This window comes from Schistocerca serialis, chromosome 2 (assembly GCF_023864345.2).
Source record: "Schistocerca serialis cubense isolate TAMUIC-IGC-003099 chromosome 2, iqSchSeri2.2, whole genome shotgun sequence".
In the NCBI taxonomy this organism is placed as follows: Eukaryota; Metazoa; Arthropoda; class Insecta; order Orthoptera; family Acrididae; genus Schistocerca; species Schistocerca serialis.
Genome location: NC_064639.1, coordinates 256,167,370 through 256,183,708, shown reverse-complemented (window position 1 = coordinate 256,183,708; position 16,339 = coordinate 256,167,370). Strand labels below are relative to the sequence as shown.

General features: G+C 41.0%; 1 pseudogene; it reads right to left on the bottom strand.

Annotated features, from left to right (window-relative positions):
- Window positions 1-340: 340 nt before the first annotated feature.
- Window positions 341-404, bottom strand: LOC126458765 (U6 spliceosomal RNA; annotated as a pseudogene).
- Between the last annotated feature and the right edge of the window lie 15,935 nt (window positions 405-16,339).

The following is a 16,339-nucleotide window of genomic DNA, read 5'->3' as shown; positions in this document are numbered from 1 at the left end:
ATTAGAATGTTAGTGTTATGAACACTTAACAAACTCTGCTGTGTTTTGGCGAAAGAAGCAGATTTGAAAGTGGTAGTAAGGGAACTTTACGTGTAACTCACAACTAGCCACTGAAATGAAATGTAGTGTGGCTAGGGCTTCCCTTCAGGTACACCAGTCGCCAGGTGCAATTCTTTTCAGATGACGCCACGTCGGCGACTTACGCGTCGATGGGGATGAGATGATGAGGACAACACAACACCCAGTCCCTGAGCGGAAAAAACCTCCGACCCAGCCGGGAATGGAACCCGGCCCCTCTGCAGGGGATTCTGTCGCGCTGACAACATTTTTTTTTTTTTAAAGGGGCCATGCTAATCTTCTCTGTATCGTTCCAATTTTAGTATATGTACCGCCGAAGCGAGTACCGAGTACACCACTCAGCTATCGAGGCGAACAACTCACCACTCCTAACGTCTCTCTGAAGAAACTTGAAGGTGATAAGAAATCTGGCAGAAATAAATCGCAACTTCTGTTGAAATTTCGGCGAAATCCTATAACCAATTGTATTTTTAATAACGAATGATATGGACTGAAACTGGGCAACGGATTTAATTTCTACATCTCAATAATTTAAGAAATATGAAAACAATTAACAGTACATAGCATGCCATGTTTTCTCTCCTATCCCTATACGGAATGAGGGATTGTACTTTTCACCACAAACATCCTTCAGTTTGTCAAAGATATTACTCATCTGTTTAGACCTTGATAGGTAGTTCACTAGATTTTGCAAATTTAAGTGTTTTAATATTTATCAGATCACTGAGATACAGAAATGAAATCCTTTGGCCAGTGTCAGTCCACGTTATTCGTCATTAAAAATACACTGTGGTATAGGATTTTGCAGAAATTTCAACAGAAATTGCGAATTATTTTCGCCAGATTTCTTATTACTTTTCATTTTCTTCAGAGACACGTTATGTGTGGCGAGTTGTAAGTAATACGTTAAGTTTTCTGGGCGGGAAGGAGCGCTTGGTCCCCAGCACGAATCCGCCCGGCGGATCTGTGTCGAGGTCCGGTGAACCGGCTAGTCTGTGGATGGTTTTTAGGCGGTTTTCCATCTTCCTCGGCGAATGCGGGCTGGTTCCCCTTATTCCGCCTCAGTTACACTATGTCGGCGATAGCTGCGCAAACAAGTTCTCCACGTACGCGAACACTACCATTACTCTACCACGCAAACATAGGAGTTACACTCGTCTGGTGTGAGACGTTCTATGGGAGGTCCACCGAGGGCCGAACCGCACAATAACCCTGGGTTCGGTGTGGGCGGCGGAGGAGTGAAGTGGACTGCGGTAGTCGTCGTGGGGTTGTGGACTACTGCGGCTGCGACGGGGACGGAGCCTCTCCGTCGTTTCTAGGTCCCAGGTTAACATACAATACAATACAATACGTCAAGTTTCCTTGTTACAACATTCAGATCTGCTTCTTTCGCCACAAGACAGAAGAGTTTGTAAATTTTCACGTCACTAACATTCTAATGCAGATGAAATTGCGACAGAATCATAAAACAGCAACTGTCGCAAAGACATGTCAATAGTATATGAAAATACTCATAATCAGTATAAAAATAAAGCTTCGAAGATAACATACGTTGTTCCAAACCCACAGTAATTCTCGTTTCAACAGCTACTGGTGGCGCTTAAATAATACATCATTTCATTGAAAAATTCTATAGTCACTTGAATATCGCAATAAATATGAAAGTTTCTTTCCATACTAACATTTGCCAAAATCTTGTTTCGATATTTGAAACCGTTTACGAGATATGAGGAATTTTGTGAATATTTCATTCTGGATTTTAGGTGGCACGCGAGTTTGGGACGAAGTGCTTTATATACAATCCATTCTCTCGAGGAGCTTGGAAACAGGCAGCAGTATCCTTCAGAGTTTAAAGAAAAACTGTTATGTTGGCTACGCAGCAACATATGAGCAAACATGCACCAAGCGCAAATTTATAACAGCCTCTATTTTTCGCCGCAAACTTTCCGAAATTCTTGTAGTAGTTTACTTAATCCGGAAATATCACAATAAATACGATAATTAACGAAATGATAGGCGGTTCAACATGAAGCTGATGAATGAAGCTATACGATGAGCGAGAATTAATTTTATTATACCGAATAGTTTCTTTACAACCGTTTGAGAAGGACTACAGTTCACCGGCTCTGCACCCTACCGTTCACGGTGTGAAGCCAGCCAGCTGCCTTCGGCGCCGATGTAAGAGGTCCAGCGTGCGAGGTGGCCATCACCCCCACCTGCTTGCTGGCCGCCATGCCCGCCGTCCAGCAAACTTGCGGAGTACCTTACTCCTTGTGAGACGGGCTTTATGGAAGCCACAGTCAAACAAAAGGTAAAGTCGTATTATATCTTTGGCAGAAATCAGCGTTTTTCAGCAACTTTGTTAATAGTTCATGAAGCTTTTGTGGACAAAAGTGTCACCAGTTGCAGTACATATGTCTGGCGACTAGTCTCGAACCAGCTGGTTCATTTTCAAGCCTGGGCTACTCAGACCTCACTGAAAGTACCTGATCTTAATAACACACATCAAAATGGCAATACATGCTTTGTAAAATATTCGCACAGTGACTGCCTCTTAGAAAGTTCGTTTGATTTTGACTTGCTAAGAGGTACATGTGGATTGTGACAGTCATTCTGTGAAAATTTAATTTTATAAACTATGTATTGCCATTCTGATTTTTATCTTTCAAATCAGGCACTTTCAGTGCAGCCTCAGTAGGCCAGGCTAGTTCGAAACTAGTCGCCAAACATATAACCTCCTACGTGCTTTGTATACACTTACACGAATATAAGGGCAGTCAAATGAAAACAGAACACTTGTGAGAACGGTACCATGGAACGGTTCCACTCAAAAATAAACACCATACATGTTAAGCCATTTATCCCTCTGGAAGACGAGACAGCCAATTCCCATCTCGTAGAAAGCAGCCGACCGCTGACGGATGCACAACCACACCCACTATTGCATCTCCTTGTCTGACTAAACCGACGTCCACACATGTAGTTGTTCAGGTAGCCAAAAGCCTGAAAATCAACTGGTCAAAAAGCCAGGCTATGTAGAGGATGTTGCAGTGTGTCCCAACGAAATCGCTGAAGCGTAGCTTTCGACCGATTAGCAGTGTGGAGCAGGCGTTATCGTGGAACAGCATGATTCCGTACGACAGCATTCCTAGACCTTTTGACTTTACGGTGCGTTTCAGTTTCTGTGAAGTGTCTTCATAGCACCGCACACGACTGTGGTTCCACGCTTGAGGAACTCTATGAGGAGAGGGCCTCTGCAATCGAAGAAGAAGGTCGTCCAAACCTTAACGGAACGCATGTAAACAGCATTAGATTTCTTTGGCAGATTAGATTAGATTAGGTTAGTGCTTGTTCCATAGATCATGAATACGACACTTCGTAATGATGTGGAACGTGTCAGGTTAATAAAAGGTGTCTATACAAGATATTACATTAGACAAAATATTACATGACACTCAATAATTCTTTTTTGTTGTTGTTGTTGGGAAATTACCCACTTACTATATCCAAGAATTCATCTAATGAGTAGAAGGAGTTGCCATTAAGAAATTCTTTTAATTTCCTTTTAAATGCTATATGGCTATCTGTCAGACTTTTGATGTTATTAGGTAAGTGACCAAAGACTTTTGTGGCAGCATAATTTACCGCCTTCTGAGCCAAAGTTAGATTTAACTTTGAGTAGTGAAGATCATCCTTTCTCCTAGCGTTGTAGCCATGTACACTGCTATTACTTTTGAATTCGTTCGGATTGTTAATAACAAATTTAATAAGTGAATATATATATTGTGAGGCTACAGTGAAGATTTCTAGCTCTTTAAATAAGTGTCTGCAGGATGATCTTCAATGAGCTCCAGCAATTATTCTGATTACACGGTTTTGTGCAATGAACATTCTTTTACTCAATGATGAGTTACCCCAGAATATGATGCCATACGAAAGCAGAGAATGAAAATACGCGTGGTAAGCTAATTTACTCAGATGCAGGCGGGATGTTACCACTGTTAGCTTTGCCGCTTGCCCTCCGGCTTTCAGTATGCTGCAGGACGGTATCGTCCTGTAGCACCATAACTCTGCCCCCCCACCTGCCAATCAAAAAAAGTTCAAATGGCTCTGAGCACTATGGGACTCAACTGCTGAGGTCATTAGTCCCCTAGAACTTAGAACTAGTTAAACCTAACTAACCTAAGGACATCACAAACATCCATGCCCGAGGCAGGATTCGAACCTGCGACCGTAGCGGTCTTGCGGTTCCAGACTGCAGCGCCTTTAACCGCACGGCCACTTCGGCCGGCCCTGCCAATCGGACGAATGCAAACATTCAGCGATTTGACTGAGAAACAATGTAGCATCCTCAGCACGCCCCGGATCTTTCACCGTGTGATTTTCACATCGTTGGCGACCTGAACAACGACATGCATGGATGCCAGTTTCAGTTGGACGAAGAAGTGCAAAGAGTGGGCGCGGTTGTGGCTCCATCAGCGGCCGACCGCTTTCTGCGAAACAGGAGTTGACCGTTTCGTCTCTCAATGGAATAAAAGTCTTACCAGGTGTGGTGATTCCTTTTGAGTGGAACCATTCCATAATCCGTTGTGGCGGGTATTCGGTTTTCATTTGACTGCCCCTCATATCTTCTTGACTGAATAGTACACAAAACTGGACTATGGACCAATAGAGTCATATATTATTTCCTGGAGAGTATACTTTTACATAACTTCCTCCCACAGGATGTGTTTACGTTTGCAGGATACAAGGGAAGCGCACAATTGACACTGTCTCGTGGGAAAATCGGAGCATGATGGAGGAGGTCCTTTTATTGTTTTGAGTTGACGTACCTCCGTTTTCAGAGAGTTCTACGCCACAATATTGAGTTATCTATTATGGTTCATGCACTCATTTTAGGTGGCCGTGTTTACTCAAATCGCAGCCATTGACCCCAGAAGTGGATTTTATCTTTAAGAATTATACCCCCCCCCCCTTTCCGTTTCACAAGGCTGGAAATGACCAAGATTTGTTTGAGAGCATGAGGATTGAATAGCAACTTTTCGTGGCTACCACGATTGCTGCATTTCATTACTATCCAGCCATTTTTATATGTGTTCGGAACTTAATTAGAGGTTCAAATGGCTCTGAGCACTTTGCAACTTAACTTCTGAGGTCATCAATCGCCCAGAACTTAGAACTAATTAAACCTAACTAACCTGAGGACGTCACACACATCCATCCCCGAGGCAGGATTCGAACCTGCGATCGTAGCGGTCGCTCGGCTCCAGACTGTAGCGCCTAGAACCGCACGGCCACTCCGACCGGCTTAATTAGAGGCTCGTATTCCTTCTTCATCATCTGTGAGATTACGTGAACGTTCTTTTTTACTGCAGGTAATAACAATACACAAAGTAGACCGAAATTTATTGATCAAAAGCATCTGGACACCCCTCTGCGGAACTGACCCCTAGATGTCACGAGAGGTGGATGTGGTGAGTATTTTGTTGTCAGTAGAGAAGCAGTGACAGCAGGATGGTGCTGTCATTAAAGCTCAGTGACTTCGAACTTGGAGTGGTCATCGGTTGCTCCCTGAGTAACAAATCCATCAGGGAAATTTCAGCCCTTCCACAGACCTGCCCAAGTCGCCATTTGGTGATGTGGCTGTGAAGTGGAAATGGGGCGGGAGAACCACAACTAAAGCAAGACCAAGCATACCTCATGCACTGAAGGATAGGGACCGGTAGAGGTGGCTGAACAAAATCGCACGAAATCAGCAGAAACAATAACTTGTGAGATATCTCTAAGCGAGACTTGAGGTAGCGTAAAAAGCGAGTCCACTGGACAGTGGATGCTGGAAACAAATGATTTGAGTGATGAATCACGCTATACCCTACGGCACTTCGATGGGAGTATTGGGTTTGACGAATGGCTTCAGAAAGTTACCTGTTGTCTTGTGCAGTGCGTATAATGAAGCACAGACGTGGTGGTGTTGTGGTATGGGAACGTTTTTCGTGGTTATGGTGCGGTCCCCCTCTTGCGATTAAGCAAATGCTCGTTCTGGTAGGATTTGAATATATTTTACAGCATTGAAATGAAATGATCGTATGGCATTGTTGGCCGGGAGGCCCCATTCGGGGGAGTTCGGCCGCCGTGTTGCAAGTACTTTTTGGTTGACGCCACTTCTGCGACTTGCACGTCAATAATGATGAAATGATGATGAAGGACACACAACACCCAGTCCCCTGCCGGGAATCGATCCCGGGCCCCCTGCGTGGTAGGCGATAACGCTACCGCTACGCTACGGAGGCGGACATTTACAGCATTGTATACTGGTTACAGAGTAGAAACTGTTTGCGGTCGATGATCGTTTGTATCAGCATGGCAATGCATCTTGCCTTGAAGCAGTGTCCGTGTGGTAATGGTTTGTGGACAGTGACATTCCTGAAACGCACTGGCCTGTCCCAAGTCCCGGCCTAAATGTAACAGAACACCTTTGGGATGACTTAAAATGTCAACCTCTCTCTAGACCCTAGTGTCGAACATTACTACCTTCTCTGGTATCGGTTCTTGAGAAGAATGGGTTGCCACTAATAGTTGTTCGGACCCTATTTATCAGACAGTGTACATCGATACCCATTGGAGTTCCGGGATTTTCAACGATAAATGTGGTCCTAAAGCTAATAAGGATATTATTTTTACAGCCTCTCTATTCATAACAGTGTATTTTCTGAACAACCATCAAATTCGGAAAGCCACATGCGATGCTAAACATCCGGTAAATCGCAGGTCATTTCCTGATGGATAAATGTGAATTCCTTTTCCATCGTCAGTGCTGAAATTTGGCAATACCTTCAATATTATAGGTCGACTATAATCAGTGATTTATAGGGGAACATTGACTGACTAGGAAAAACTGGTAGTTGCGTAAAAGACCAAGTCTACATTGTGTCTGATCCAAACGCAGTCGTTACAGAGTCAGAATTACGGGAAATGGAGCGAAGACCCAAGAAAAAGGTGCACGATTGGTGACATATTTGTTTGGATAATACGAGAGCGCCCCAGAGTCAAGAACAAATGAGAGACGCTAGTAAGACAGTTTTGTTTTAAGTTTCGATGACACTTTTTGTGACGAACGGAAAAAGTGTTTTCCTTACCTGCTCCCAGAGATATACAGAAAAAATAACTGTTATGTCAGATTCCTACGTCGTGCACACCGGCCGCTGTGGTCGAGCGGTTCTAGGCGCTTCAGTCCGGAACTGCGCGACTGCTACGTCGCAGGTTCGAACCCTGACTCGGGCGTGGATGTGTGTTCTAGCGTTAAAAGGTTTTGCTTTTCACATTTAACCAAATATAACATTGATGATGATAATTTATGGCAATGTTTGCCGACAAGATAAAGAATGCAACCTTTAACACTAGAGTGCGTACTCACGGCAGTTCTCCTTGGCCGTTTTTTGGTACGACTTGGAAAGAGAGAAAAATTAATGAATGATCGCCGATTCGTCGGTTCTCGATTGTGTTCAGGAGACGTACAGATTGATTGCGCGAAAATAGTTTCTAAAATGACCTCTTACCCCGGATTGCTTTCACGCAATCAGACTCTTCAATGAAATTACCTAAGGGACCTATTTGAATAATAAAAAAAAATTGGAAATGAATGCGAAACAGTGAAATTTTGTAAAAAAAAAGTTGTCAGATCGGAAATTGAACACATTAATGGTCTCCCAAATACAATCGAGACACCGCGATAAAGAGCGAACCTGTAACAAAGTTCATTTAAACATAAACATTATTTACGGTTAATTTGAAGAAAAGAATAAGCATAGGTTTTCTGTACAGTGAAGCATCAATATATTCTCAAAGAACAAAGGCGTTAAACTATAAACATTAACAAATTTACAATGAATACAAAACTTACATTTTTATGTTTTTCTCATGCATTGAGCAGTCCAACAATCGCTGCTTTTGTATGTGTGATATTTTGTAAAAATTAAATGTCCTGGCGTGCGCGTAAGTATTTTTTATCGTCACAAGGTTTACAAAAGCTTTTTCTTTTTCTTGGTGATAACGTGGTTTTTCACACTAAATGAAATATAACTTGTAGCTGTATTACACAACACGTCTTAACAAGTCGGCGACCAAACATCAAAGGTAATGAAGGCATGTTAACATATCGGCGACCAGAAGTACAACTAACTATAAAGACTCTAGAATTTTCCTAACAAATGATAAATTGTTCTTTCTTCTGTTTCGCAGCTTCTTGCTATCGAGCGCTGCGGCAATGATTTTAAATATCTGCGCCCAGCGAGTCATAGTGTTTAAAAGTACCTTTTAAACGCTGACCGCGCGTCTTGGTATAGGCGCACGTTATAAACAGATTTCGTTTCTTTACTCTCGCGTTGTCATGCTTAGTATCATTACAAACTATAGCTCGATGGCTGTCCTTTTCTCATATGCAAAATGTCTGAAATCCAATAATATTACATTGCTTCCCGCGTGAGGAGCGATGACTCCGTCAGGATCATCGCGACTCACGCGTAGTCGTGATATTATTGCTTTCGTGAAACAAGTTAGTATTACTTGCAAAAATTCTTTACAATAGATTTTACACACTACATCAGGCAAAGTGGTTAACATACAGAGTATTAGGTAAGTATATTCGTACGACTGAAATTGATAGTAATTTGTCCATAGGGTAACTACATGACAATTGAACTGTGCTCTTTCTAATCTTTCTAATGTATTGTACAAGGATAACAAATGTTCATTTCTCGGTAAAAGATAATGAAATTATGATAAAGATACACATACATAGATACATTATACATGGCATAATAAATATTAAAAAATAACAAAGAAATAAATTACTTGACTGCGCAGGAAGTCTGGGTGCTGTGTGCACTCGTGGAAAAAATATGTTACAAAAAAATTGACATTCTAGTTTTACAATAACATATTACAGGAATATTTTTCTCGTTGTTTCATCGAAGATTTCTTGCAGTAAATACGTAGCACTTTACTTATTTGTGGCTTTCATGACCTGCAAAAAAAAAAATGTTTCACTACACTTGGGTAGGTATGAGTTGCACTGGGAGTGGTAGAACGTCGGGTATAAATGATAGCACTGCACTTGAGTGGGGAAATTGATTACAGTTTCACAGTGGAGGAAAAGTAGGGCATCACTTTCACTGTGGAAGTTGGAGTAGTTGTCGGGGTGTGATGTTGCGTTGGAAATACGTCGTGGGTCAGGAACTGGAAGATTGGTTCTGCAACATGTTGAGCCGTATGGTGGCGGTCTCTATTTCACTTGACCCATGTCCGTGCTTCCATTTATGTTCTCGTACATGAAAAATACGGAAAAAAAATCTGTACTAGAATGTGCTTACTTACTAATAACTTAGTCTAAAAGAAAATTGGATTAAGTAAGGATAACAATTGTTTATGTACATAAGGTCTCATTCTCTTAGGAATGCTTAGTTCTCATATTTATCTATTTTTCTGGTTTTATTTGATTCGACACGTTTTCGGCATTACTCGGCCTGGTCAGTAAATTCGGTAGCAATTGTCAAAATCGAGCTTAAGACTCTTCCGATTATTGTCTTTATAATTTCACAAGGTACATGACTGCTTAATTCATTGCTTTATCATATTTTATTTTGAATGCATTTCAAACACATTTGGCATCCGCGCTCGTTGTGCAAAGAAAAATTGATTGTTGAGCGCTCAGCGTACACAGTGTTGCGTCCGTTGGTCACAATCACGTGATAATAACTTGACAGTTCCACAACGCTAGCAGCAGTATTCTGCGAGAAGCAGAGCGTTTGGTGTCTACTAGCCGTGGTGTGAGTTTTTACACAGTTTTTCATCGACTCTGGATTACGGAAGCAGCCAGATGCGGCGACTCCCGCAGCTGTTTCGGAGAATTTGTCCGTGGAAAGGCGTACAGTACCGTTTGTGGTAAGTACAACACTTATTCACTTTCACTCTTCGGCTTTCTACATCGTGGTTTCGTGGTACAAGTACTTATAACATTACTTCACACGCGGTATTTCACACGTGTCCTTGGAGTTATCTCCTTTTCAGTTCACACGTTATTATTAATTCGTGTTCACATTTATTTGGTAGTCATGTTAAGGTTCACACGCACCACTTTTATACGTGTCCATTAATTACTTGTCTATAGTCGGTTCACACGCAGCAGCATATACGTGTCCATTTATTACTGACTGCATTATCACTACAAAGAACAGTTAACATTTAGTATACATATCATGTCTAAAAATTATTTACAAAGAAATATTTAGTCTCTGTGACTACAAGGCCTGACGAAAAGCGTGTCTCTTTTTCGTAGTTTGTGCTTCCAAGGCACTTTAGGTTTACACTTTGTTCGAAATCTTGTTATTCTTTTCTTTTTACAATAGTTACTCTGTTCTCAAGCTCAGCTCTTTTATTTTCTCTCTATTACGTCGTTAGTTTGAAGACATAGTCAATGTGGCTTCGTTTACGTGATGAACAGTTCGTGTTCAAACTACCATTAGGGAAATTGGGAAGCTTGTTGTTCCCTGTCGTGCAATTGCACATAACAAATCTTAATTGAACTCGCAATTTGCGGAGAAAAAGCATAGCCCGTCGACAACCAATGTGTCACGACTATCCATTCGTATAGCCTGTATGTATCAATCATGCAACCAGCTCGTAAAATTCACTTCTCTACTGGATAAGGTAGGATGGTAAGGATACCGGTTAGAGGAAAACACAAAAGAGTTATGGAGTGAAGAGATTTGAAGACACAGTGTTAATGACGTATGATATGATGAGCTTAACATAAATTATTATCACCTCAGTTTTTCATGACAAATAGTGTAATTAAATCGATACAGTAGTTTCAGTGTCGTCTGATCCAGCTCTCTAAACAATTTTCTATGCATATCTAAAATTACTTAAACCATGCATTAGCAGTGAACTGTGTCTGTTAACTATCTTCTGTTCCATGTATCGTAAAATTGGTTTTCTAAACAAAAAAAATCGTCGTATCTCGAGGGCCTGAAATAGATATTTCTAGTACTAAATTAGTTTATTTATAAATGATCTTTGTAAGTATTTCAGCTGCACTGTGCCGTAAAATTGTTATGAGCGTATACGGTTTTCTCCGTATTATAATAAAATAATTTAGTTGCGCACTTCTTTCCTGCTACCTGGATCGTTATTGACTTACTTGATTCTTATATGCTAAGCTGCTGCTTTTTGCCTGCTGCGTTTCATAGGTGGTCTCATAAAATTTGTTGTCACACACTCCTTATGCGTAACATAACATTTACCTCTTTAAGAGTAAGCGACCTTAATCAGTTTTTTTTTTTTTTTACCTACGAGCAATCATTCTGGTCTGAATGATCATTTTAATTTATTTCATTCAAGAGGAGAGAGCTTTGCTATACTTAAACTAGTGGTAGCAGGTGGCACTGAGCAAGTCCCTACTATAATATTTATTTGTCAGCTCTTTCGGCTGTGGCCGTTCATGGCTCAATTAACTTAAAACTAACTTACATCTAAGGCAAATCTTGCTCTCCTACAATAAATGTGTTAAACTTCAGGTGCTCATATAAATTACTTATCTTGCTGTGGCAGGTCGACAGGGTGTTAGTCCTGTGCATTACTCTTACATACGTTGGTACTTCACACATAGTATGACAACTTAAATAGTGTGTGTATATTTTATTTTAGCAGCTTAACGTAACAGATATTTTCAATGGTTGACTCGGTATTTCTTCAAGTCTGCGTGATGAAACAATCCTTTTGTTCGTCCAGATACAGGGTCAGCTAATAGATAGCAACCAATGTGCGGCTTTCTTAATATAATATGTGGTCCTTCATACAAGTGCTGCCACATGCGATTCTTATGATGAATCAAAGATGGTTTGAAGTGGGTCTTTAATAGCACTCGTTCATTTATACGATACGATAAAACTTTGCTAATGTGTTTGTCATGCGCCATTTTTCTTAGGTTGACATGAGTGGTTAAAGATATGAGAGCTTGTCTTAACTTGTCGTCTAATGTTACTTCAGGGTGTTGTAATTTTGGGATGGGGTCTACCCATTCATTTCTTGCTAGTCGTTTAGAGACTAGTTCTGATGGTGTGAAACCAGTTGATGTGTGAGGTAAATTATTAACAATCTCTTCAAAGGGTGTGACGAAATCAATCCACCGTGTCTGCTGGTTTGGAATATACGTTCGTATGAAACGATTGAACTTTTTGAATACTCTTTCTGTGGGATTACTTTGCGGTCGGTAACGGGATATCAAAATTTGTCTGATGTTGTTGGTTGCAAGGAAATTTCTCCATCGCTTCCCCATGAAAGTTGATGCGTTATCAGATAACATGGCTTTAGGCTTGCCAAAGCGAGGAAAATAGTCGTCCTCAATACGTCTAATTAGTAGAAGTATGTTAGATGACTTCATTGCATAGTCTTACGTGTTTGGTAAAAAGATCTAACAATACGACCAAATACTTCACACCTCCTCTTCCCTGAGGAAGTGGACCTGCATAATCCAAACTGACGATTTGGTTTGGTCTTTCTGTACGTATCGGGTTTAAAGGTAAGGCATTTGACAAGTTGAAAGGTTTCGCCTTTTGCCAAATGGAACAATTTCTTAATAATTGGCGCACCTTCTTGTGAAGATTAGGTACATAGCAGTATGTTGAAATCTTGCGTTTGCATTTTTCTGGGCCATAGTGACCCCAGGAGAGGTGAGTGTACCAAATGAGATGTTCAACATAATCTTTAGGAATACAGACACACCACCTTCCTGTCAACAGAGAAGTTATAAAATTTTGACGAGTGATCAGAGTTGTTTTGAAGAAGCTGTTTAATTTCTAGCCAATTGCGATCTGTGTCTTGAAGAGTATTCATTTGACGGCAAAGACGAAAAAAGTAACTCCGATGTAGAGGATCTTTCATAAGAAGAATTTTGTGATTAGAAATCTGTTCTATTAATTCAGTAGGCTCCGGCAATCCTTCCGGCATACGTGACAATGCATCAGCAATAATGTTATTCTTGCCCTTTACGTAAATAATTTCAAAATCATACTCTTGTAGAAATAAACACCATCGAGTAAGCCGAGGATGATACAGTTTGCAAGAGAGTAAGAAGCTCAGTGCTTGATGATCTGAGTATACTCTCATTTTGTGACCATAAATATAGTAATTAAAGCGGCGAAAAGCCCACACAACGGCTAATCCCTCTAATTCGGTTACCGAATATGATCTCTCACATTCGGTTAAGACCCGATTGGCAAAATGATTATTTTGACTTCCTCCTGCCCATCAGTTTTGTCTATTTGAAATAAACATGCACCTAATCCTTGAAACGATGCATCGCAAGAAATCTGAACTCATGTTTGGATGACTTAAAATGTTACTCTTTAGAAGAACTTCTTTGATCTTGTCAAAGGCTTTTTGGCATTCAGAAGTCCACATCCAGTGGACGTTTTTCTTGAGCAAATTTAACAATGCGGGATTGTTCATTGATTGATTCGGAATGAAGCGACGGAAGAATGAAGCTAATCCAATGAAACCTTTTCGTTGCCTTTTAGTGCAAGGCACAGGGAAATTTTCTATTGCTGTTAACTTACTGGGATCAGGTGAGATTCCTTCCGAAGAAATTATATGTTATAAAAACTTGACTTCTTTCTTGGCAAATTTGGATTTTTGTAAATTTGCGGTAATACCAAAATCGGATAATCTTTGAAAGATCTTTTGTAGGAGAGTTAAATGTTCTTCCCAGGAAGTCGTTGCTATCAGTAAATCATCAACATAGACGGTGACCTGTTTAAGTAACTCTGGTCCTAGCACATGATCAAGTGCTGCAATAAAAACACCAGAACTAATGTTGAGACCGAAAGGTACTACACGAAAATGATAGGATCTGCCGGCAAAGATGAAGGCTGTGTACTTCCTCGATGATTATGATAGTTTCACCCGCCAATAGCTACTTCGGAGGTCTATTGAGGATAAGAACCTCACACTATGGAATTTTTGTAGTTGTTCCTCCAGTGGTTCTGGTCTTGTGCGTACTGGAATGATGATTTTATTAACATTCCTTGCGTCCAAGACAAGTCTGACGCTTCCACCGTGTTTGAAAACAGATAACAATGGGCTACTGTAGAAGAGTCGGACGGTTCTATGACTTTCCACTTAAGCATTTTACGTATTTCTTGTTTGACGGCTTCTTTACGGGACTGCGGAACTGAATAGGTTGTTTTGCAAAAAGTATCATGGGGTTTCACTCTCATGTTAAATTCATTGTCTGCTATAATACCTGATTTTCTGGAAAAATGTTCACAAATGTTGATAATATGTCATGTAGTTCATACTTCCGTCTGTCGTCGAGTCCGTCTGTTTCCACAATTTTTATGCGTAACTCGTCGGCAGTTGGTAATAAGTCAGGGTCATTGTTGACGTCACTGAACTCGTCAACCGCACGGTGGTAATGTTGCCTGTCAGAAAGTCTACGTATTTTCACTTTACGTTCTAGGTTGGTTATCCTGACTTTGGTTCTCATTAGATGTATGACCAGTGTCCTATCGTCTAGTCTTAACGTGCACTTACCTTCAGCTAAATCAATGCTGGCACGATTTCTTCGTAGCTGTTTCCGGCGTTCTGAAGGCTGGCAAGCAGTTGTTTGTTACGTTTATTTGACTGTTTCTAAATTCGAGTTCTGCTTCAGCTACCTTTCAGTACCGGTTGTGGTGAGGACTGGCATAATTTTTTAGAAAGTCCATTCCTAACAAGCATGGCACTGACAGGTTCTTTACTACTAAAAATGTGCGCTGTATACAGTCGGATTTAAATTGTATTGTTGCTTGTACTTGCAAGATAACCTTGTGTACTAGGGAGCCTACTGCTCCGGATACAGTACATCCTTGTACAGGAAGTGAAGGAATTTTTGTTACAGAGCACACCTTTTTATATACACACATAGACATAGCATTAATATTTGCACCTGTGTCGATGATGGCAATGATTGGTATATCATATATGTGAATCAGAGTTGACGCTTGTACTTGATTTTCCCAAAGGTCGTTGTTTTCGTAGGTGTTCTTTTCGTTTAATAGCTCGTCCTTTAAGCCTCTGTCGTCTTCGTATCTAATTACGTTGATTTGTCTTTTAATGAAGTTGCCCCCGCCGGCCGGAGTGGCCGTGCGATTCTAGGCGCTACAGTCTGGAACCGAGCGACCGCTACGGTCGCAGATTCGAATCCTGCCTCGGGCATGGATGTGTGTGATGTCCTTAGGTTAGTTAGGTTTAATTAGTTCTAAGTTCTAGGCGACTGATGACCTCAGAAGTTAAGTCGCATAGTGCTCAGAGCCATTTGAACCACTGAAGTTGCCCCCCCATTGGTTCTGCAGCTTCCCCGTGGAGGCCTAAAGAAGCTGCTAATGGTTTTCCGACTGGGGTGGAGCTGAAATGTCAGTTATTTTTACTTGACTAGTATTTTGCGACATACCAGGTCGAAAATTTGCGTTCGCATCCCATAGGACTTGTGCATCTCTTGATTGCATGTTATTTGACATCGCGTTTGGTGCTTGGTTCGCCTGTGTGTAGAAAACGGTCGGATTTCCTTGGCTATTATGACCGGCGGTGTCAGGAAAAGCATGCGACGAATTGTCCTGACTATTGTTCCTGCACTGTTGGTTGAGTTGATGAGAAAATGTCGCATTTTTCGGCTGTGAAAAATTCATTTGGTGAGAGGGAGTGAAGTGACTCGGCTGACTGTACTGTTGTGGTCTGTTATAATTGTTCCATTTCTTTCCCTTTTGACGATGTCCATTATTCGTCTTGTTGTTCTGGTACTGGTAATTACCGTTGTGATTTATCGGTGAATTACCGTATTGTCGCTGTGTGTTTTGATAAATCGGATTGTATCTATTCTGGTGTGGATATTTGTTATATTGTTTTCCATTACGGCGGTTGAAACTGTTATGATTGCCGTAAGGCTGAGCGTTTGGTTGCCCCGTGTTATGTTGGTACGACATTCCATTGTTTTGTTGGTACGACATTCCATTGACGCAATTTGTTATGTGCTGCTGCGGAGCGGGCGGTCCATTATTATAATTATTCCGCGCGCTCGCACGCACATCCTCATAGATCATATCCAAATTGTCAAGAACAGGAAGAAAGGCTTCTAGGTCTTCTTCACTCACATTAACTAGTTTTTCTCTTATTGACACAGGAAGTTTTGACTTTAAGATCATGATTACATCTTTGGTTGAAATAGGCG